At 42.1% G+C, this 24,210-nt stretch overlaps 1 protein-coding gene across 1 annotated transcript in view; it reads right to left on the bottom strand.

Moving 5' to 3' along the window:
• Window positions 1-20,706, bottom strand: part of T265_00606 (hypothetical protein) — a gene marked incomplete at both ends in the record, with an annotated part of 100,087 nt that extends 79,381 nt beyond the window's left edge. Inside the window, 4 exons of the mRNA XM_009164434.1 lie at window positions 4,963-5,034; window positions 5,133-5,292; window positions 16,693-16,877; window positions 20,635-20,706. The remainder of the gene's footprint in view (window positions 1-4,962; window positions 5,035-5,132; window positions 5,293-16,692; window positions 16,878-20,634) is intronic.
• Window positions 20,707-24,210: the final 3,504 nt, after the last annotated feature.

The raw sequence follows: 24,210 nt of genomic DNA, 5'->3' as shown, positions 1-24,210 counted from the left end.
ACCACGGACCTTCCGGTCAGCAAATTCGCGCTCTAACCAATGTGTATATTGTATAGAGTCGTAATCAAGTTGTAAACCTCAAATGCTAGATAAGCTTCCCGGTTGTCGGTTATACGATGAACAGCTTCCTATCTATCCTTGCATCCAGTATAATATTTATTGCATCAAAACTTGATGTTGATCACGCTTGCAGTGGATCGACGTTTGGTGATCAGAGAAAAATCTTGATATATGGTGGACCCCCAAGTAGTTACCTTTTATGAGACCTAATTAAGAGGGTTGCTTTTGGCGGGAGGTGCCTGTTCGGAAAGATTGACCAAAGCCTTGTTTCCGCATGACAACCTGGTAAACCTGATTTCAGGTAATCAAGTTTTTGTGTCTATAAGGTGCAGTATTAACGAATTTAAATAAAATTCGCAGTAGAGTATTCTATCTAGTTGACTTTGTTTGGAACAGTGCTCTCATGCAATGAACATGGGATGCTACTGGGGACCTCGGGCAATCTCATCCAATGAACTGTGGTTTCCATCGTGGTCCTAAGACTGATCTGATTCTATTCATCATAATGTCTCTAATCTTCTTCTGATTGGTCGTTCTCGGATTCATCACCGCGTACACACCATTATGTATGAAAAAGTATTGAATATAGATTACTTGGTAAACTACCCTACCCCTTATACTTGAACAGAATACAAAAAATATGATGATGTTCTCTCATACTTTCATCACCATAACAGTAGATCCGGGTGTAAATTACGGGCATTTCTTCAAGTAGGTGAAGTCGCGGTATAGGTTTTGATGATCATGTACGCCTTACTTCCGTAATCAGTAACAACTTACACTCGCGCAGCAGGGTCCTGTGAGATGCCGTCTGCTGAAGGGAATTTTTCTTTAGCTGAGGAAACCGATCACACTATTTGTCACGACCTGATCATTTAAGGACCTGAGCAACTTTGCTGGATCTTCAGAACTGTCTGTGCTCGCAAGGTTTAGAGGAATATTAACCTAATCACCATGAGCCCACATCCCTTGGTTGATCTAGTGATTTGTTGTTTTACAAACAAGTGACGGAACTGAAAAGAAGTTGATTGCCAGTATAAACAGTGTTCGGATATCTCGCTTGCCAAAATAGGTGGCAGGGGTAGTGTAGCAAAGAGTGTCTTTTGTAAGGTGGATTGGATCTTGTCCGGTAATCCAATCATAAAGTTTGTGAGACCAAAGTAAAGTGAGCCGCTCAAAGGGAAATAGCCCCAGCCGGTATAACAAAATGGTGGGTGCGCTGCTTTTGAAGTGAACCGTACTGTACTCTAGCATTCGTTTTTACCCTGAGTTGCACAGGAAGCAGGTGCTTATAAAAACTCGAACTAAACGTTTTCTGTTACATTGTTTCCGGCTCAGATCTTCGGAAGTTCGACTATTCCACGAGCATTCATATCATGACGTTAGTTGACACCGGTTTGGAGCATAATCTCACGTCCAGAATTTGAACCCACAGAGAGCTTGTCTGCGAGCAACTCAGATGAGCATCATAACAAGGTGGCAGACAAAGCAAATTGTCCCAGTGGTTGATGATATGAGAGGACTTTGGAATTTTAACGCAGATATCATCTTGTCAGTGAGGCCGTTTATTGCTGAAAATCCGACAAGCTGTTTCGAAACGCCTCGTGGCCGAACGGTTCAAACTACTAGCCGGCAAGTCGCGGGTTTGAGAATCCTAGTAATTTCGTGGGATTCGCACTGTTGACGATTCCTTAAAAGATGAAGCAATTACACAGTTCTTCTCGGCTTTTGAGCATTGATTGGTTTTTGCCTTCACGGAGAAATTCCCAATGAAACATCCCTGTTGTGTTAATAATGATAGTTACACGGTAAACGGGATTCCTCAGGTGCGTAAGAATGGAATCGTTTAAACGGTTCTTACGATAAATAACTACGGCTGGTTATTCTAAGACCAGGCGCATGGGCGCAGATGGTGAATCTGACTTAAATAAAGCCCCTCTTCCGGACGATTTTTACTTTATCTGGTTAGATTAAACATAGTCGAACAGTGCATTATTTATGAGAACCTCGAGTAAAACTGTGTCCCCGACTACTGATTATCAAATTTCCAAACAGGAATATTCCAAACCTATCCAGGTGTTTGAACCCCCCCCCCCCCACAGATACTGTGAAATTACCGACTTTGTCTGTCTACAACATTTGCACACCGCACCTGGCCTGCAAGACGCCAGTACTTCTGCCTACGAAAATCACAAATCATCTGAGCCTCAGTTTGGTTTGATTATGGGAATCTCGGAATCTGGCGCTTGGCTATGCGGAATAATTGTATCCTAATAAGAGCAGCAAACAAAATTGTGCATTTTTTTGGTATCATCAGATCACAATTAAATTGTAAACCTAAATGATGGTGGAGGTTTGGTCGGTAAAAAACACGAGTGGATATAGTAGTGGTTTGGTCGTTGGCTTGTTTGCTCAGATGGGCAATTTGATTGCAAACGTTTCATCACCGATAGAAGTGACATCGTCAGTACGTTTTTGGGGAGCGTAGTGGTGCGTAGCGGCGGGTTAGTGGTTGTGCTTTGCTATGATTCTTTGCTTCTTTTCTTACGATTTGAGAGATATGACGGGCGCTACAGTTTGTTCCACCCTAAAACAAAAAGTTCCATCATATGCCAACGAGGGATGAAGTGGAGTCCCAAGGTCTCGCACGAAGATGACTTTATCACATACTGAAATTCACATGGGGTAAACAACTGCGGGCAAAAGAGAGTAGGGTAACATCATTTTAATGGAATTCAATGTGGCTTCAGCGGTGAAGGTTTTTGACTTATCAGAGAACTTCTAGCAGGCTTTTAGTTAATCTAACCATTAGAGAAGCATAAAAGTACCCTAAGACAAGACGAATTATTGGGGACCATTTGGTGTAAAATTTAAACCCGCCGTCCAAATGTTTTTCTAGACAATTGAAAAAAGTCTGGAACCGATTCGGAAGCCATTGTTTCAGAAGGGCTTTAGGTCAACCGAACTGAGCTTAGATCTGAATAGCATGGATCAAACCGGCCAAAAGTTCTACGTAATCCTGACCTCCCCCCAACTGAATCTTCGTACCACTTACGAACGAATCCAAGGTGTACCATTAACTGAGGCGTCTTGAACCGAAAGATCAGGGACATGAACCTGATCAAAAATGATCATCTGTAGGAACTAGGCAACCACACTAACCGACAAGATTCTTTAGCTGACATTCACCACCGATTTAGTATGCTAATCCGAGGAGGTCTTGCTGATTAGTTCTCCGTTTGCTCTAAAGCCTAACCAAGTTGGTAACCTGCTCACTTGGCCAGAAAAAGCTTCTGTGTCAGCAGCGAAACGTTGCCCAGCTAAAAATTACCTATTGTTTACCAGGCACTTCTGAAACACCTTCCGTACTACTAACGGAATTAGGACCTTATTCCAAAATGCATCCAAACATCATTCGGTTCCTAACAAATCGAAACACACAGATCATCATATGCACCTGTCAGTAAAGACTACTCATTCATACATTGGAAGTTCAGACACATCCAGCTATTTCTCAATAGCTTTATCACCTGTCGATCAAGAACTAGGTGTATGTCGTCTCGGGTTCCGTCGGTGGGAGGCAAATCGGTTTACTTTGCCATCCAAAACAAGTCCGGGAACTGAGTAGCAATTGTTTCACCAACTGACGGACCTCGTGATCCAGCAACCCAAAACGCCACATGGCTTACCAAATCTCAAGGTCTAATCAACAGACAAGCCAGCTCTCACTACCGCTACTGAAATTAGGAAAGCCCTTCGATGCGGAGTTGTTTATTAGAAGACACTAACTGAACGGCCACAAACTATTGGACAGGAAAATGAAACTCTAATGTGGATTTTGTTGTTAAAAAACTGATCTCCTGGAATTTTCCTGGATATTCATTGACCATCACGCAATTGTAAACGAATACCGCAAAGTATTTCCACAACTTCCGTAATAAATCCCACCTTCAGTTAAATGCGAAGCGGACTTTCGTTAAGACAGCATACTACTCACATGTCCCATCAGTAGTACCTGTCGTTGCACTACTACCTAACCCTGTACTGTGTGCGAAAAAAAACAGTTTATACGAAAATTATCCATGCGGCGCTAATCTATGCATATATACACAAGCTGATACCATTCTTTTGATGCTGTCCATTTAGATATTGACCGAAAAACATTTTCCAAGATTTTGCTTTTCTTGTTTGTCCTCATGATTACGCACATCTCACCTGTCCCCGGTGTCTGCATTAAAGACCCTGAATGAACTACTCCATTAAAAGCCAGGTACGTGCAAATGCACTGAAATGGGGTTTGATGAACGTAGCTAAAATCAATCGTTAAGCAGTCGAGTTATATTCTATATCTTTCTAACCTGTGGGCGTGATAACAGGTTTACAGAGTTGGCAAAATACATTTGTTTGGATACCAAGTTGGTTTTGACGGGAGACTCTCCTTAAACCCAGAATAACCTCTCGTTTATGATGTTGGAAGGTTTACAGACTGCCTCGAGTTCAATTTCATCTATATGTACACGATGTACGCCAACCTACCGCTTCCACACGCCTCACCAGGACGGTTTAATATAGGCAGGTTACGGACATTCTTCCAAAAGTTTAAAGATGCAAGTACACAAACAGAAAGTGCATCATACGAAACAGGATGCAACTAAGTACACTCATTTGCGCGATCGTATAACCATGTCCGTACATATGTGAATGTATAAATAAACAGAAAGCGATGGACAAGAACCGAGCGGAATAAATTAACGTGAATACCCAGTTCAAGAGAAAACCTGATGAAACAAGAACCAGCTTCTGAGGTCCTAAAGTATGCGGCATCCGGGGTTGTTTCCTTGCAGCTTTCAGTGGGTATGGATAACTTGGAAAGAGAAGGCATTCATGTGAACATCAACTTACATTTTTCTCAAATTTCTGTAGTTTTGGAAGGAGCTTATATTTAGGGTTTCAATGTGATTGTGAGCCAAGTTCCTGCAATAAGAAGATAACAGAAAAAGTATACGGAAATTATGTTCACACAAGAAGGCACATTTTAACGTCGGGTTTTCGTGTCAAGTGGGAGAACTCACAGTTCCATAATTTCACTCGGCAAATCTTGTGGCACACTAGTTAGTTCATGCCGTTGGCAGTTTGCAGCGCGATCCATTGAACAATCGCACACCGTCGAACAGCTTACCGAGGTTTTTGGTTTACACATCTTTGGAGGTCTGGCGGGGCTTTCATCATTTGCTAAAATAGACAGGGCAAATGCAGTTCACAGGCCAATCTCGCTCATTGAATAGATTATAGTAAAAATACCATTATTTAACGGATGCTTAGTTCACTATCACTAAAGTTCAAAGGGACCTTTTCGACCTAAATGTCGGTGAACCGATTAGTGATGAAACGTCAGTAACACACTTCCGGGGCCCGGCGAACAAGTCAGCCACTAGTATCAAGCCGTGAATCTCTGAGCTAGTGGTGTCTTCCTGTGTATCGAAATTAAATCAGCACAACATCGATTGGCGAGCTGCTGCTGGAATTCGGTTCATTGTGGTGAACTTGGATCTCGGTGGAAAAAATGTTCGCGGCCAATAATTTGTTAAAGGAATTTGATGTATCATACGCTAGTTTGTTACTCTAATACAAGGTTGAGTTCAAATTTCTTATTTATTTTGAGCCAAGGGGACAAAGTTGCTTCACAGTGCAAGCAGGGTTTGACAAATATATCTGGGATGAAAAATAAACAGGCAGTAATCGGAAAAAACATTTAGCAGGGGACAATAAGGTGCGTGAGCTATCATTCCAAGATCAGACGTTACTCTCGATTTTCCCTGTTCATTTTTGACTAAAAGAACTTGCAACTCCTCAAGTCTTTGTACTGAAGTTTGTCCATACTTTAGGAGGCATATAAAACACCATCACAGGAGTTGTTTTTGAGAACTGGGCATTCCATCGGAGAGGATGAGCAACGACATACCTTGAATTACGAATATTTGATAGTTAAAACATTCACCTGGATGGAGCGAGATGACCCAAGTGGTTAGAGCGCGAATTTACTGACCGGAGGACCCGTGGTTCGAACCCGACCTCTGCCTCTCGACTTTCCCTGTCTAGGCTTGGGCAACCCAGCGGTATCCCGGGCCTCGTGCTTCCTTCCTGTGGCATGGAAGGGTGTAACAGCTGAACGGTTCACCTGGATGGTGTTTCATTTTGTATCGTAACATCGCAGTTCATTTTTTCACAAGTCTTAGTTGATATCCATCCAAAATTTCATCTTTTTTCTACTCTCTGAGAGATCTATAAACCTTACGGATGACGCAGAAAGTATCGTTCCGATTTACTTCGTCATATTCTCGGAATTTAGTAAAAACCACCAGTCGCTTAGTTTCTTGCCACCCTTAGTTTTCCGAAACTTTGGTCAGGCAATATTCTTCAGAGATTTCCCTACGCATGTAGCACAGTACCCAGTTTTTTATACGCTAGCAATAGTTGATCAACTCTTTCCTTGCTAATCATGATGATGCTATGTAATGTTGAGCGACAGAATAGGAAATTCGTAGTCAAACACAACTATGTTTGCAAGACAGAGCTGAAGCTCGCACGTAAGCTTTCGCTGAGTCAGACGATTAAACATTAAACTTTGGCAAACTTCTGGTCACACAAAAATTTTGTTTGGCAAACAACAACTAAACTGATTCCCAAATTAAATAACGCACAAAAAGCCAAGAAGCGATGGTTCTTATTTTCACAACTTACCCGACTGAAATGTGCCAGTGTTATGGTTGAATTAGAACGATCCTGAGTATTCATGAAATGTAATCATTTGCATGTTAATCTGACTTTAACGGGGGACCCAGCTGAATTCAAGCTGACCATACGGTATTCTTCAACTTAATGTGTTGCCCAAAGTCCGCGCCATGTTTCAGCTTGTACACTATCCGAGATATCGTAGTATGTGTCTTTCTTGAAGGAAACTCGTCAACAACCCAAGACCAGTTTCCTAGTGACCAGTGTTTGCATTTCCGCACGCTTTTAAGTTTGTTCAAACCAAATACCCTCAGGATATTATCTGTGCATGCTGTTGATGATGATGATGATGATCTGTGCAGTGTGCCCTTTGGTTGATTTTCAGTCAGTTGTCTGTCTGGGCGCTTTTCTGACCGCTTAGGTGGACTGTTTTATATTCACCGTTGTCCTGGTTGATCATAGCTGGAGAGAAAACTGATGATCGCTTATCAGAGGAACCAAAATGATCCAAGCAAAAAAAGACTTTACAACGAAAAAGAAACTGTGTGGTCATAGAGATAAAGGCTTCACTGAAAGCGTAAGTAGTGCCGTATTGTGATTGTTTACAGAAGTCACTCAACACGCCGTGGGCGGTCCAGCATCTTGGCAGCCCATTATAACCTTTGAAGTGTGAAGCGGGCTCCACACATTGTGTCGCTTCCATTATGTGGGTACCACCAATCAGCTCGCTGCCTGAGTGTTCAGTAATGACATAGAACACCACTAGGTCATAAATTGTTACTCAATATCAGAATCTTCACGGAAAGAAAAGGTGCCGAGGTGGGAGTAATGAACTTGCTGAATCTCTCTTCGGTCCAGCTTTCCCAATAATGTTGAAAATAACGCAAGTCGTTAACACATCGCCTGTAAGCACCCAGGTACCCGGCTTTTCCGCACAACTATGCGCATGCATTATGCCTCACCTAGCAAGTAGTTTGAAATCGCGCAAACTATTGGGCGAGTGGTTAGAGCGCGAATTTACTGCCGGAGGGTCCGTGGTTCGAACCCAACCCGCTCTGCCTCTCGACTTCCCCTGTCTAGCACTTGGGCAACCTGGCAGTATCCCAGCCCTCGTGCTTCCTTCGGGTAGCATGGCAGCTGGGCACCGGAAGGATGTTACAGCTGAACGATTTATATTTATTATTATTGAACGATAGTTATTCTCCGTCGCGTCTGTGATTTACGATCCAAGCTTTCTAAAGCTCGACAACGTCTTGGCTATCTGTGACTATAAGACGTACGTCTGTCGACATATAACAAAAAAGTGATATTTCATCTGGCTCATTTTGTCATTAACGGTCTGTACAGCACACCAGCACGAAATTCGCGCGCACATTCGGCAGTTCCTCTGACTGCTGATGACTAGTCCAGCGCTCATACAAACCTACCAAATACGAAACAAATAAGGAACAAATAAGGGTTAGAAGGGTTCCACAAGTGATTTTCTATGCGACTCGGTATTTATTTTTCTTTAAAATTTTTAATATAACTGGGTGTTTCGAGATAGCTGTAGTGTAGTCGATCGTTTCACATCTCACGCTACAGCTGTTTACTTCATGACCCGTTGGCCGCTGGTTGCACATAATTACGCGGTATACATAACTGAAATGCCCTATTTGGGTACACTGACACCTCAGATCCTTTGGGACTTTATGAGTGAGCCGGGGAATCTCTCACCAAAGACAACCTATTGGCAACCAGTTAGATAGAACTGCAAGATAAGTTGGTATCATCACCTGGAAAATTCTAGTTTATGCCTGTTCTGTTCTCACACCAGGTATCTCAATAGTGCTGTGAAGGGTTTGAGGATAAGCTGTTCAACCAGAACAAATTGGCATAATCGGAGTTGACGATATCAATATGTCGTAGTCGAATCTATTCGAATATGTTGATAACAGGCCAAATTCCAGAGAGTGTTCATCTGAATGTTGCTTGGCTGAAGACACTGGACTATATGGCAGCCAGCTGACACCAGTGACGTCCATGCTGTAATTTTCTATTCATGTTGTCTGGCTGAGTGTTGAAGATGTAAACACCTCGAGTATTTGTGTTGGACCAGGCCTGGGACCTCGTTCTGATCCAGTAATTCCTTCTTTCCACTCCGAGGTTTTATTCAAATAAATTGAAGTGATGGCACGAGCAAGACGCACCAGTGTTCTTGTATGATGTTGCTGTCAGTGATATTGTGTTGAACGGCGAGGTGGTTACAACTGGAGTCCCCTCAATCATATCACGCCACTCCGAAGCCAGTAGCTAGTTCAGGGCCCTCAAGCAATCCGGGAACAGGTTTGTTTCCAAACTACCAATCAAGTCACATGGTGGACAACTGTTGTGTAGAACGTCGGGGCTGATTCATCTCACTGAATTTGTGTTCATTCCTCACCACACAGACATGAACTTAATTAATTCGTCTCAAGAAATAGTTTCTCCGAAACTGTGTAATGTTTGGCCTCGCCATGTTGAATTTCACTGGGTTAGAAGCAGGAAGTTGATGTTGGGTGCAGTTCTTCTCCGCAACCGTATGGATTTTCCTTTAACTTGGCACACATTGAAAAAATAATTTTGGATTGTTTCATAGAGTTAAGGTACACAATGGGAACAAATCTCCCCCAAATCGTTTGAGTACCGTTTACTGTAATGTGGAGGAGCATCAATCAGCATTCCTCTCAGGAGAGAGGCGTCATTTCCTCGGTTTTTGGAGGTGTCAACTTTGTGTCATTGTGCCATGATCCATTTAGATCAGAACTCTGCCACTTTCGAATAGTATTCATTTAGCTAGGGGTGACTTAACTAATACATTCTTGACTATTTTGCTGACTCGTTTTTCTCCTAATGGGAATGGAACAGCTTTACGGTACACGTTATCCTAAAGCAGTAACGGAGTTGCTTGAGATATCTTGGATGGAATCACATCCAAGACTAAGGTAGTGTCTCACTATTTTCACTCTGAATGCCTTCTGCGGTTGTTATAACTTACTGTGTCCCACAGTCGAGCGCCTTAGTGCCAACAAGACAAATGAAGGCTACATTGCACTGAGCGAGTGCAACAGTTGCAAGGAACCCCGCAATGTCTTGAATTTCACTTTTCATTGATCCAGTATGTTACTGAATCGACTGATTGATTGGTTGATTGATTGATTGACTGAGTGATTGAGCGCTTGACAGGCCGGTATCCTTGCCGACTTCTCTATAGAGATTTCGGTGGTCTTAGACTTTCAGTAGGTTTTGGGCGTTCTGGAGTAATATTCTGGGGTTATTTGATCTTCCTGAAAAAGCCCCAACTCAAACTTCGTTTAACCTTGGTATATTTCAGCTCAACCTGAGAATGAACAAGATAGCTAATTTTCGGCTAAAGCTGTTGATTGTTTAGGGTTTATACGCTCAAATGAAAACGCCGAATAGGGATCTCCGTTATTCGCCCAAAACCGGCCTTTGTCTAATGAACTGTACTCATTTAGAAAGCGGCCATTTTAAACTGTGAATGTGAAATTTTCTAAAAGGTTGAGCTGATTCACCCCCAAAATATGACTTCTCTTATCTCAGAATAACGCAAAAATTACCATTGCTAATATGGACATTTGAAACAGTTCACAAAGCACTTGCTGGAATTCCTTTAGTCCCAGCAGGACCAAATTAACAGCTAAACAAATGAATTCTGATAGTGTCGAATTACTGCAGAGTGAAATCGCTATGGGTGGTCTGTTGTCCACCAACCGTTGCTGCCGTACCCATTTTTGGATTTGGTCCTCATGTTTAGTTAATCTTCTTATTGAAGCATTGTTTTTCATTCCTCATGTCGCTCAATCCGAACCGCTCGAACGTTATGTGGGCTCACGGCGTTGAAAAACGGATGATATCTAACCTCTTGGTTTTTTTCTCATATTTGACCAAGCTAAAATACTTCGCGCCTTTCTACTCGTTTGAACTGAGCGGAACGTTTGTGCGGATATTCGACCTTGAGCCAGAGCATCGTAACCACTGTTACGTCTTCACATAACTCTACTGTTATTGGATGGGTCCTGCACCAGTCTCGAGTTGTATCGATCAGAATCTAGGCGGCATTTAGAGCGCTTATTCTACACTTTAGGAATATGGTGAAACGATAGAGTTTCTAAATCCAAAAGATACATATGCTTCACCAATTTGCACCTTCTTGTTGATCGTTGTGTGGTCGAATAGGTTTCTAATCTTCGGTCGACATCTACAACGATGTTTTATGGAGCGGTCGTTAACATTGGAGCTGTGTATCCAATCGCTTGTTAAGGTGACTCGGCCTCCAGGTCTTTCTGGATCTGCATCTAGGAGTCCCTATTTTTCCAACACACCACATTCTGCTGGAACGACCACTGTTGACCGGACATTACATGGCATACGGTAGCAATAAAATCAATCAATATCAGCCACTAGCTGGAACGGTCTTGAGTTGCTGTTCTGCGGTTGTAACTGGTATATAACACCATTACTTACGACACCAAATATCAGAGTAAACACCGGCGTCTCCAACATTCTGCCGTCAAGTTAGTAGTACATTCCAGGAAACAACATGGTTGCAGGTTTGGTTAATGCGCACTTTTTTCGCCTTATGAGGATCAGTGTGCTGATATTTACTGTCGTGGATGGCCTAAAAATGATCTGGTTGTTCGGGGACACGCTGAAGTTTCCGTATTAATCCTTGTTTGTGAGCAGCATGAAACTCAGTACAGTAAACTTTATGGAATCAACCAGTCTTTGGCCACCTGAGAAGCGAGTGAAGGAGACATGTGCATTCAAATCTCTCACGTTTGGGCGGTATTTGTGTTTTGGAAAAAGTCGTTCAGCTGTAGCACCCATTTGGTGCCTAACTGCCATGCCACCCGAAGGATGCACGAGGGCTAGGATACTGCCAGGTTGCCCAAGTCCAGACAGGGGAAGTCGAGAGGCAGAGCGTGTCGGGTTCGAACCACGGACCTTTCAGTCAGTAAAGTCGCGCTCTAACCACTTGGGCCATCGCACCCCCTCTGTTTTGGGACGTAACGTTTAACCGGGAGCTTTCATCTACTCATATGGTGACGGATTCCATTGTCACCAGATACAATTAGCGCCCGCTTTTTATGAGGACGGTAATAAGTATGGATGACTGGATGTTTATATTGCACTCATATTGTAGACATTCACGAAACAGACTCAACTGAATCCATCCGAAGCCCTCTTTTATAGTGACCTTTTTGACGGAATGTGAAGCGGGCATCACAAGCGAGAGATCAAAACCAAATTCATGGGCTAAGGGAAAACCGTTTTCCCAATTCTCTGTAAGTCAATGTGGTCCCAGTTTCTTTTGAAGTGTCTTAACTTGAAACTAGAAACCAAAAAACCCGTTTCATTTGCATTTCTACTCAACTTCTAATTCAGGAATTAATTTCCGATCAGAAGGTCTTTTGGCTTAAATCAGGTGGGACGTTTACCGATATTTGTAGTGTTATTAAAATCAGTTTGATGAGATTTAAATAGGTAAAATGTTTGCACACTAGATGAAATTATAAACAATTTTTTATGTATTTTGTCGAATCTAAAGACCCATGAAATATGGCTTACCTAAAGAATTTATAGTCCTTAACGAAAAGCAGCTATGTAGCAAATTAAATGCACTGAAAATCTTTCACTTTGAATTGCTGCAATTTTGTTTAGACTATCAAGCTGCACGGCGTTCTGACTACGCAGGATCCCAAAAAAAAACCCAAAAGTTCACGTGAAATTCGCTATTTTCAATCCGACCAGACAGCTCTCCTTATCCACCGACAATCTGGTCTATTTGAACTGAGTGCAAGTGTGCTGATACACCGAGTTCTTGGATCTCAGCTTTCATGCATTACGTGGAAGAAACCTAAGTACCTGTTATATATGTCTGCAGAATGTCACTCGAACTTTCTATTTCGCCACCCCCAAGTTTCCAGCTGACAAGGCGGAATATATCTGCGCGCCCGCTGAATAAAGTTCACTTGAAATGGCAGATGTTTCACCTGATCAGAAAGATGCGAAGTTAGGTTAGGGGGATCTGTTTTGTAAACGCTTGGGAATCGAATTACCGCAATGGGGAATTTGGACAACCCTCGGCTCGAATGGACGGTGCACAGCGCCAAAAAGGAAAAGAGTAGAAACAACTAAAAGGAAAATTTAATTTGCGATTCACGCCAACGATCTCATTCTATAACAATTTATCAGTCACAGGGCACATTGCCTTTACTCCACAACAAAACCGTTTTTATGGGGTGGTTGTGCAGGGTTGGTACTCACAAACTAACTAATTGCCTTTCTTTAATTTGCGTAACATTTCGTCCGCGATGAATCACTCACTCGTTTTTCATTAAGGTGAGACAAAACGGTGGTGTTTGTGCAAAATTATCACATGGCTATAATTCATCGTTCAAATCACGTCAAGGGATCACATCTAGCCTTCCAAGATGGCATTTATTCCTACGGATAACGTATCAAAGTACGTTAGTATTAGAAGAACCAGCCATGAACGTAACGGGGCTACATAACAGCCAACGGAATAACCATTTTCGTTGAGACAGATTTCATTGGTTGTTCTTCACTCACCCTTGACAGATGAGTTGTATTCTTTGTATCGCCTTTGACCGCTTGTACGCGACGGTGATCAATAGATCAGCGGGTTCGCACGTTCATTGACTTTTTCTGGTTTGGTCAAGGGCACCAGGCGATCAGGCGGCTATTCAATCCGGGGTTCACGGTATTATGGAGGCATTAAGGAGACTGGTTATTCCAGCAACTGACACTTTTTTCTTTATTCTTAACTTTATCAGCTTAGCCAGGTAGCGTGAACCCAAGGGTTTCAGCCACTTTTGCCGGCGGCACAGAATATCGCAGGAAAGAGAAAGAGGGATTTATGACTGCTCGCGTTGTCGCTCTGTTTTAATCAGGTGAGAAACTTCATCCTGACTAGGTTTGAGGCTCGCACCTTAATGATGATCGCCCAAACCGATATAACTTTTTTTTACTCGACGTCAGGTAAAAATGACTGTTTTTTGGACAGAAATGTGACGTATACCGTAAAGTTTTACAGCGTTGGTTCAAAGTTCTTTGTGATGGTATTGCTCGCTTTTTCTAATGGGAGCATTCTGACTAGTTGAAAAACGGCCAATTGGAGTTAGTCTTTGCATAGGGGTCTCATAGATGGGAAGACATCACACTGCTACATGCTCCCCTTTTCTAAATGCGTTTGAGCTCAATAAAGGAGCGTTTTCTTCTGCCTTTCATAGCGAATGATTTTGTTTATTTCAGTCGAAGTAATAAGTACTACAGTGTGAGGAAACCTCTGACATTCAGTTTGTTAGGTACACAAAGGATGAGTGAAATACGCCCATTTGCTAACCAATTTGGTTTTGATGCAAGACTCCCCTAGAACCCTAATAAATCTCTCGTTTATGATGTTTTTAAGCAATTGAATGTGCTTACAAACATCATGAACGAGAGATTCGGCTGGATTCTAGGTGGGTCCCTCGGAAAGCCAAATTGGTATGAAAATGAGTGTATTTCGCTAATTTCGTACAATTAGGGTTCAAGTAGAAAACAAAGTTGACGGAAACTAGGGGAATGCGCCTACCTGATGCGCTCCAACAAGGGCTAAACTGGTCGTGGGCTGTTGAAGAATTTCCAACAACCATATGTATGTATGTATTACGTCCGTAAACGGGATGGTTTGATTATCCCAGTCGTAATGATGAGGCAAGCGTACGTTGTACTGTGTAGTCTCTGCTCTTGTCGACTGGTCCACTTTAAGGGGCCAGAATGCCTGTGTAGGGGAATACAACCTAATCGATCGATAATGCATGGAACCATGTTTGAATGCGCTTCGGCATGAAAACGAAAAGGGGCACAATGAGAAGGAGGCACTGTACAAAAACAAAGTAAGTAATTTGTGGGGCGGATTTTTCCGCTATCTGACTGACGGTAAAACTCAGTCCAGAGAAGCGACCCAAAGATACACTTTTAAAGGCAACCCCATGTGAAATTGATGAAGAAGTCGTTGAAACGAACAATGCCAAAGGACATTACGTGGTTAGTTAAACATCAACTTGATTGGCGTATTGCACATTCAGTATGATATGATAACGTGTTACTAAGGAAGCCAAAGAAAGACCGTGGAAGCCTATTTTGTGTGTTTTTGTATGTGACTTCAGTTATCTCCTCCTCGTGCACTAATGTAAAAAGTTTGAATGGCAGCTGTGAGAGCATCTGAAGTATTCTTCGTTGTTCACATACGGCTTATGAGTTGAGCTATTCTTGATGTGATAATTGTAGTACTGGCTTAATCATCCGTTCTTCATATGCATACGTAAGATATAGAACGTGAGTTGTCCTAATTGACCACGTAATTGGTCGCAATTGGTTACGCGTAACCACGAGAAGGTTCAACAGACGTGACAACAAGGAAGCCAGGCAAATTTTATTAAAGCAATTAATTTATCGACTCCTTGGTTATGTTTTATTTTTCGGCACTGATATCCCATCTAAGCCCAGGTAAATCCCGTTTGTACAAGCTCAAAAGCAAGAATTCTCAACCTCATCCGTTGCTCATAATGAGAACCAATGTTTACGTAGTGCCTGTGAGCGATACCATCGAAAGGAAGAAGGCCTTCGCTTCGGAGTTATTTATTAGAAAATCCCCACTGAACAGTTACAGACTATTGGACAGTGAAGCAAAACTCTTATATGCACCTTGTTTACAAAAACTGGATATCTCTCTTCTCTTTGAACGCGTCTTCCTGAACTTTCCTAGATATTCATTGACTGTTGCTCAGATCCAAACAAATACTACAAAGCGACTCCACAAATTCCGTAATAAATCTCACTTTTCAAGAGACGCAAAGCGGAATTACAAGAAAACATACTACTCGCTTGCCTCTCCCAACAGTGGTATCACCGTTATGCCAATGACTTTAGTGCTCTCGCTCTTAAAGAACCTATACTTACAGTTGAGATGGCACAGACTACTTCGTATATGCAACCTTTATGGAAAGCATCATTACGTTCCCGAAGTGAGATGGGTTTGACAAATTCAGAACTCCATCCAGTTTTGGGGGTAATGTGTTACTGCTTCATTGTTCAGGGGTTTCCAGTGAAATGACAACGCTTGACGAACATTTGGACGTTTTGTTTAAGTTCATTCTTCTTCTTGCTTTTCAAGGCCAGTCTTAGACGTTGACGAGCAATGTAGACTCTACAGAATCCCAAGACACGATCTGAGAGCTTGGATACTGCAATCTTAAGGCAGGAGAATATAGTACAAAAAATGAGTACCGAACGACCGAACGTTTTCCGTTTAACAGTAGACTAGATCTGTTAACAGTGGGGTTGGTTTACAACTCAGTTTTACCGCGATTAGTGTGGCAGGTTTCATCAAATTTCTCACGAACTTATTGACTCACATAGTGCGGAAATCGACTCATGGTCGACCACTAGCAACGTTATTTCAAATTTGCCCAGATCAACCAGCTGAGAAATAAAGTTTTATTGAATTTCCAATGTGGAATGGTGACTATGCATTTTGTGCAGCGCCACAATTTTTTTATTTCCGGTTGCAAGTGGATAAAGAGCAGGTTACATCATTACTTCAAGTGCGGTTGAGTGTATTTCGCCAAATACAGAGGATCGTTACTCATCAGGATTTTTTGGTTATGCTTTGTTATTTCTTTGAAAAACCATTTCTCTAGTTGTAGTATTTGCCTGCATCCAAGTTCACTTCAATCCCCAGGCCAAATCCAAAAGATTCTCTGAAAACCAACGCGTGAAATAAATAGAAGCTTTTTGACGCCTTTCTGGTTTCCGGCCTCTTAATATTCAAAACGGGCCAGAATGACTTACCAGAACATTCCACTGTAGACAACAGTCGTGCATCTAGCGCACTCTGAGCTGGTCTTGTTGTTCCATCAGGCACGTAGCAAGTCGCTCCAGAGCGAAGCAAAATATCCAGTCTATTGGTTCTGAGAAAGTTCTCAATCAGAGGACGAACTGAACAATCACAGCGAAACTGGTTTCCTCGCAAATGCCTGTTTGAAGATACAGTAAGTGCGGTTTGTTAAGAATAAAATTCGACTAAAAACACATACGCTAAGAATCTGTTGGAAAAGGGTCATTGTCTTCGGGATGCCTACACATACATAAATGTAAGTACTTTAATACACGTGTGTATTAATACAAGTTGTGTTAATGACTGTGTATATTCAACAAATATCTCGCCAGAAAATCCTACCTATAATACTGTTTTCGCAACTAATTTTCTTGCTAACTCGGGTGACTAACGATCAAGAGTTGAGGGATTAGCAGAAGTGTCAACACCTTACGAGGTTTTCAACAACGTCTTCGGAGGGCGTTGGATTTAATTGCCTTATACAAGCGTAACATACTCCTGTCGAAAATTTTTCAGCAAAGTTCTTACATTGTTCATTGAGCAGAGATTCACGGTGGAAAGCCCCGTTGTCTTTGTTTAAGCTTCATAAACTCCGAAGTCAATTTGACGGGTTTGGATTCATTTAAACATCGACAAGGTCAGAAAAAAATGCTATGCAGGGAATTTAAACATGCAAAAGAAAGCTCACTTGTAAGCTAAAAATTTACACCAGGGCACTCATTCGGTAGGACGGAAGAAACGGGGATATTAACATTTTACCGACTGTCTTGACCACTCATTTGTGCTAGAATAACATACTGATTATTTTCCACATATGTTTAAGGATTTTTTAAACTGAGATTTCACCTCCCTCGTCGGAAAATATGGGGTTTTCTGGGATTATGTTCTGCTTCCATTGAAGCACCTCAAAACAGTGATCGCGACAGATTTTGTAAAGTAAGCTTATCTAGAATTCATATCGCAAAAAACATCCTATGTGGTAGGGCTCGCATACAGAATGATGTTTTTTATTGAGGGGGCTGGGGTGGTTATGTTTGATACGCGGTCTTGCTTTGGATGCAATATCGTTCCTGGTTCTTTTGATGATCAGTCGGGATTTTCTACTTTTTCAGTCACTGAGTTCGTTTATGAGTGGATGGAACGTTGGGGTCGTTGTATCACAGAAGGATGTCTGGCTAGCTAAGAGGCTGTTGTTCATTTGAGGAACTTAGAGATGTCAAGCTGTAAATCGCACATTGAATACTAACTGAGCTCTCAACGGTGTTATTTTCTCGTTTTTCATCGGGTTAGCATGCATACAGAATTGTAGTGACATGCGGTTTCCTTCCAAAGTCAAGATGAGTAACTACACTCGCACCATCGGAGAAGTGAGAGTCTATTGAGACCTGGCGAAGAGAGGAAAGCGCCTCACCGCGATGACAAACTGTTGGAAGGAAAGTAAACATCTCATATGCACATAATTTTTAAAAACTCAAAATTCTCACGTGTCTTTAACTGTCGTGGATATTCATTGACTATTCTTTTAGCGATTCTAAACGAAGGCCGCAAAGCAGTTCCACAAGTTCCGTGATATACCCCACCTTCCATTAGACGCGAGGCGGACTTACGAATGCACAATATAGTACTCGCATGCCCCATCAGTAGTTCTTGTTGTTCGACAATTGGGGGAAAGCAAAGCTCGGATCCCTCGCTGATAACACATAGACGCATACAGACGTATGCCTGGAGAAAGTCTGTTCTATTCTACGGTAATGGGGTGATACCGTGAGAGTACATCGCAACGCACTACGACGACTTTGTATAATTACGAAGTGGAAACAACTTAGGGGTCCCTGAAATAGGCATCACACTTAATGATCTAATTATGATTGATGAGAGTAAACAGAGATCTATCTGTTCAAAAAACCTTCCGAACTTTTCAAAACATTTGTTACTTTCAAAAGGCTGATACGACACTAGAATGCAGCGAAGCGGTCAAACGTTTTCTGAAAAAAAACTGAGTGAGATCCTTGAACTGTGTAAACTGAACGTATATCGCAGTTGAACTCATGTGTTTGAAAGAGCTAAGGAGCGTTGTGAAAATCCATCCTATTGAAACGACGTCCGGGTTTGGTGTTCTCCCTGCCATGGTTATCCAACTAGATCGGTCCACCAGAGTAATCGTTTGGTTCCGTTTTCTTCTTACAAGATGTGTGCTGTTTCGTTTGTCGAAGAAATAGAGTTTCACCTTTAACCAGATACATGTGTATATAGATTTCTTTCAACGAATGCAAAAGGACTGGTCATACATTCCACGGTGCAATCATATAAACCACATGTTTCTTGAATTATACTGATGGCAGAAAGCTCGACCCTTTTAGATTTGCATACTACTTTTGGACGACTAAAAAGTAATGAGTGAAAATTGTCAGATTTCTACATTTTTAACCAATCCTTCAATTAAAATTAGCACTCTCATAACAAATGCCAGATTCTGGGCTTGTTAACATTAAAATTCTTTTCCCATTATTCATCTTGTTCCTTGTGTTACCTTCTTTTTGTAAAGTGGGTCTCCCCGTCATTCTAGCGTCAAAAGCTGCTTTCTTCGTGGATCATACTTGTGCAGTCCGCTATCGATAGATTGATGGAGACTGTGGGAGATTGCATTCACTGTAAAACCAACTACTGTGTCATATGAAAGCAGAAATATTTAAGTTGAACAATTCATAATGCGAACTACTCACAAGGTTGCTGAAAACTCTTCGGCAGCCCATGACAGGTTTCGCCCTTCTTGGGGCTCATCAGGTAGGCGCAGTCCCCGAGTTTCCGTCAACCTTATGTTCTACTTGAAACCAAATTGATCTGTTTTCGAGAAATACACTCATTTGCAAATCAATTTGGTTTTAACGAGTGACTCAACTGAATCTCTGGTTTATGATAGTCTACAACTAAATGTGCTGTGCACAGGCCGCCATTCGTGGGCTGCGAAGAGTTTTCAGCAACCCCGTGAGTAGTTTACTAACCAAATTGATTTGCAACTGAGTGTATTTTTCGCAAATTGAACATTCTTTCAGAGAAGAAATTCGCCGATAGGCACATGTAACGAAGGCATACACCACAGTTGAGGCAACTGAGATCCAGCTGATTCGACCTTAAAGAGGAATGATGCGAGCAGGAATAAAAACCCCATGAATGAGACTTCAACATGTTTTTTTCTCGCTTGCACCGAAATGATTTGCCGTAAGAAAGCAGTCTCGAGGAATAGCTAGAAAAGTCATATTAGAGGGGGTCTGCAGCGATTCCAAACTTTCCCGATTTCGAATAGCCGCTTCAACTGGTGATGGCCATGGTTAGTGCAGCCATGGTACCGAATTTGTCAGATGTCCATTTTGCTAACACCTTTGCGACGTTCATCCTTCTCTCACAGGAAAAAGAACATAAAATTGTTGTGGAACTTTGTAATTTACTTACAACTGCTTGCCCTCTCATATCATAATGCATAACTGTGGTCCTCTAAGTCCTTTTCTGGAGGTTTTTTTCAAAATGCTCATGTTTGAATTTCTTAATAGCACCAGCTTACTTGTTTAACGTAGTCAATCTCGGAAGGAATTTGCAGACGAAGTTGTGTTATCCCACGTCCCTTCGTTCTTTTTCCTTCTTCTAAATATGTGGTTACATGGATTCTATAAGCCTAACAAATGCAACACCAATTCGTCCCGGAGTTACACTTCATCCCTTCTATTAGCCACGATTTTTCCAATATGAGTGTAAGTTTGGGACAGCCCAAACTTTTCCTTATGCTTTTAATCCAGTCGGTGATTAAATCCAAAGCAATCATGCACCCGTGCCTAGTCGGATCCCAATAAATGTTTGTAACACTGGAAAAAGCGTCCGCACTTAGAACCAGATGAACCTACAGCTGTTCCAACATTTTTTGTTCTTGAAAGGCGTCTTGGGCAATCCACACCAGATTGTTGTTTGACAGGTATCTGCAACAGACGAAAAGGACAGAACGTATAAAGTGGGTAGGCATGGCTGATTGTTCGAACAAATTAGATAGACATGTGTAAACCTAATATTAAAAAGTGAGATTGGTGAACTTGGAACAAAATTGCAACAAGCGCAGTTTCCAGATCATATCATTCACGAACGTCTGTCGGTGTATTTTTATCGTCCACGTGCGTCGTTGTTTTATTCAGTAAACAGCGGTTTCATTGACAATTTTGGACCTCGGCAAACACTTGTTCATGCAAACACATGTATCGTTCGATTTTATTTCAAAGATTTTTCGAGTGCCTATCGATTTTTTTGAAGAACATTGGGTAATCAGCAGTGGATCGCTCATCTACTAAACTGCCCGACCAACAATTTGAGATATTTTCAGGATGTTGGAAGGATTTCTAGTATATTCGACCAAAATGTGTGTATTCGCTATACTCAACCGTGACAACTTCCACGAGGAAACTGTTCCACAAATTTGTGTGAAATACTTGATGGGTTGGCCGACGAGTGACGAATTTGGGTTCTTCCAGATAATTTTGGCGGTTTTACACTCAAACCGGCACGTAGAAGGCAACCAACCAAAGCCGGTGAAAAACACTTTGTCAGCTGAGCATAACATTTTCAACCTGTATGTTGAGTTGAATTTGATCCGCCCCGCCCCAAACGGCTCAGTGACTGGTAGCAAAACATCTGTTTGTCTGAAGAACGTTGATTGTTTCTCCATCTCCAAGTGAGAACTTTCTCTGCGGGCAAACTATGCGGTTTGTTCAAAGGCTCTGCACTATGCGGATGTCACGCACAGCTTGCTCCAAAGCCACTGGAAACTAGAGCTCTCTGATCGGTAATCCTTACTCAAAATCGAGTCATTCATGGGTACCCAGGACCGCGGGAATAGAGGCTAAGTGGGACATAGCTGGTACATGACTCATTTTTCTAATGAAGGCGAACTTACATACTGCTGTAAGTCTGTAAGTCATTGTACACTTATACTTGTAAAAGCTACCACTTATCCAGCGAACTGATCAAGCCTTTGGTAGTATGTTTTCCGTGATTCTCGTGTTCCTGTAGAGGAGTGTGCAAAGTATGAAACATGGAGTGATTGGGTCAAGTCAACAGCGCACTGATGACGTCCTTTTCGACTGAGAACGAAACGTTTACAAGCCAATTGCTCAGCTCGGGGAACAGACCATCTGATCAACCACCAGTAAATGCACCCCGAGCCATCTGTATTTTGACAGACTGACAATATCGGATGATATTGACTGACATGGACCTGTTACCTGGTTCCGCACCTTACTCTAATTCGAAATGTCCGAGAGGGACCTGAAATGCTCAGTACCTGTTTGCGACGATCAGCTGGGAAAACCTAGGGCTTGATGTAATCACCCACTGTGAACCCCTGTAGGTTAGGATTGCTCACACTTGCCAATGGTACAACACGATCGTGTTGTACCGTGTTTGTGGCACAAACCTCAAATGTTCGATTAGATTGGGTTGAAAAGACCAGAAACCTGAAGCAAACGAACTATTCGCACCCACCGGACCTTTCGGTGGAATGTAAAATGTCATCAACCAACTCAGGCGTTGATCTCATAGTCAAGAAGCAACGCTCTTATTTTAACCATACGTTAATCAGAGAGCTTTCAAAGGATGGTGACAATTAGGGTAGTTACTCCGTTGACCAGCCGCTCATTGCTTGAAAGCTTTCTGTTCTAACCAAATGTGAGATTTTTCGTGTGCTTTCTACTGATTCTGCCCTACAATTGTGAACTGGTTTTCCAGTACTTCCCGAAATTATTCGGTAGGGGAGTGGAGTATTTGGTTGAAGGACAGTGATGTTAAGTGCGACTTAACTACAGTGCTGATCAGTCACCAGTGGCCGAATGATATAATGCTCAAAAACCAGCCAGTGTTTGGTGGGTCAGAAGCCTTCCATAAACTCGTGATGATTACAGGCAAGACCAAAATACCTATACAGTGCTTCCAGACTTTTAAGCGTAGATCAGCCCCTCAAGATGGAATTTCATTTAAATATTATTTCAGCGTATAATTGCGACACAGAAACTTTAACAGCACCAGTCTGCATTCTCTTGATGAGGATTGCCAATCAAAGAGCAAAGAAACTTTAACAGCACCAGTCTGCATTCTGTCAATTAAAGAGCAGTTTAAACCATAGCAGTTCCCGTTGATCATCCATTCAAAGTCCAAGCCCACTTCCTCGACCTACGGTAGTACACTTCGGTAAAACAAGGAACATCAAACTCACTAAATTTATATATTTTTAAAAGCAAAAACACTTGCGCGCAGACAATAAACCAAATTAAACCGTTAAGTTGCCGAAATGCTGCTTCAAAGCAATCATAAATACAACGCCTCGTTGGTGAATTACGGTCCAGACAACATGAAATTGAAAAAAATGGACCAGAAGTGGAATCGCTTCAGAAAGTCGCCTATACCGTCCTCACTTACCACAATTATAAAACTAAGGCATTTTTCCCGAACACAGAATTCCGCGAAAGATTGCTCGTTCCATCTGTTAGCCCATTTAACGGATACAAAACTGCTGTGAGGAAACAGATTTATGGTGAGAAAATGAAGGGGCAACGTGCGTCGTTCTGGTTGTGATGAAATGCTTTTGCAATTGGAAACACCAAGATTGATTCACCATTTGTGCTTCCATTGTGCGGAAAACGTGGCGGATGTTTTGGACTAGGGGAAGATTTAGAGTCATGTGACCCAATACTGTGACAGAATTGGTTCGTTTTCCTAGTATGGATTAGTGATCGAACTTGTTAAGCTCGGATGAGTGAAGGAATGGTTTTGTGCGGTTTTGAATTGCAGACATTCGCACTTGTGTTATGAACTAAAAAAACTTTAAACTATGGCAAAAACGCTCTGACGGTCACGATAGTTTGACGTCGCAAGTTTACGGAGCTTAAATTAGTTTGTATTCGAAGTGTAGCTAACAAGTGACACAGCTGCCCCTGTGTGATTTCTGTGCAATTATCGGTATTGCGTTTTGACTTGTTTACTGGGTTTTGTATCATTTAGTTTACCCCATTTTCCCATTTGCAGAGCCGATCGTGAAGTCCCCTGGGGATCAACAAACGAGCACCACACGACAGTGCCCAAGAGTTCTGACCGCTCAGGCCTAACGATGCCTTTGTCACAACAAGTTTTGTGCACATGCTCACCAGCCCCAAGCAACATAACAGTGGTTATATTCTGGCACTGTCAAGTCACATGTTACCACTCGCTTTGTACAGGAACGAACAAACGTTTGGTTTTGCTTCACCGCGGTTACTTACAACTTGAGTGTATAAACATTAAATTATTTGGCCATCATCAAAACAAGACGGTTGTTGCATTAGACAGATGGGCGACTCTCCAAGGTCACTTGAGAAGATGTTTGACGGTGAGGAAGTTCGGGGGAGGCAACTGCTTCTATAGCATCTGCGCTTGTTCAGCCTGTGTTGTATTTAAAGATATCC

Source organism: Opisthorchis viverrini (assembly GCF_000715545.1).
Source record: "Opisthorchis viverrini unplaced genomic scaffold opera_v5_6, whole genome shotgun sequence".
Taxonomy (NCBI): domain Eukaryota; kingdom Metazoa; phylum Platyhelminthes; class Trematoda; order Opisthorchiida; family Opisthorchiidae; genus Opisthorchis; species Opisthorchis viverrini.
The sequence above is the reverse complement of the archived record's forward strand: the minus strand, read 5'-3'. Positions and strand labels throughout refer to the sequence as shown.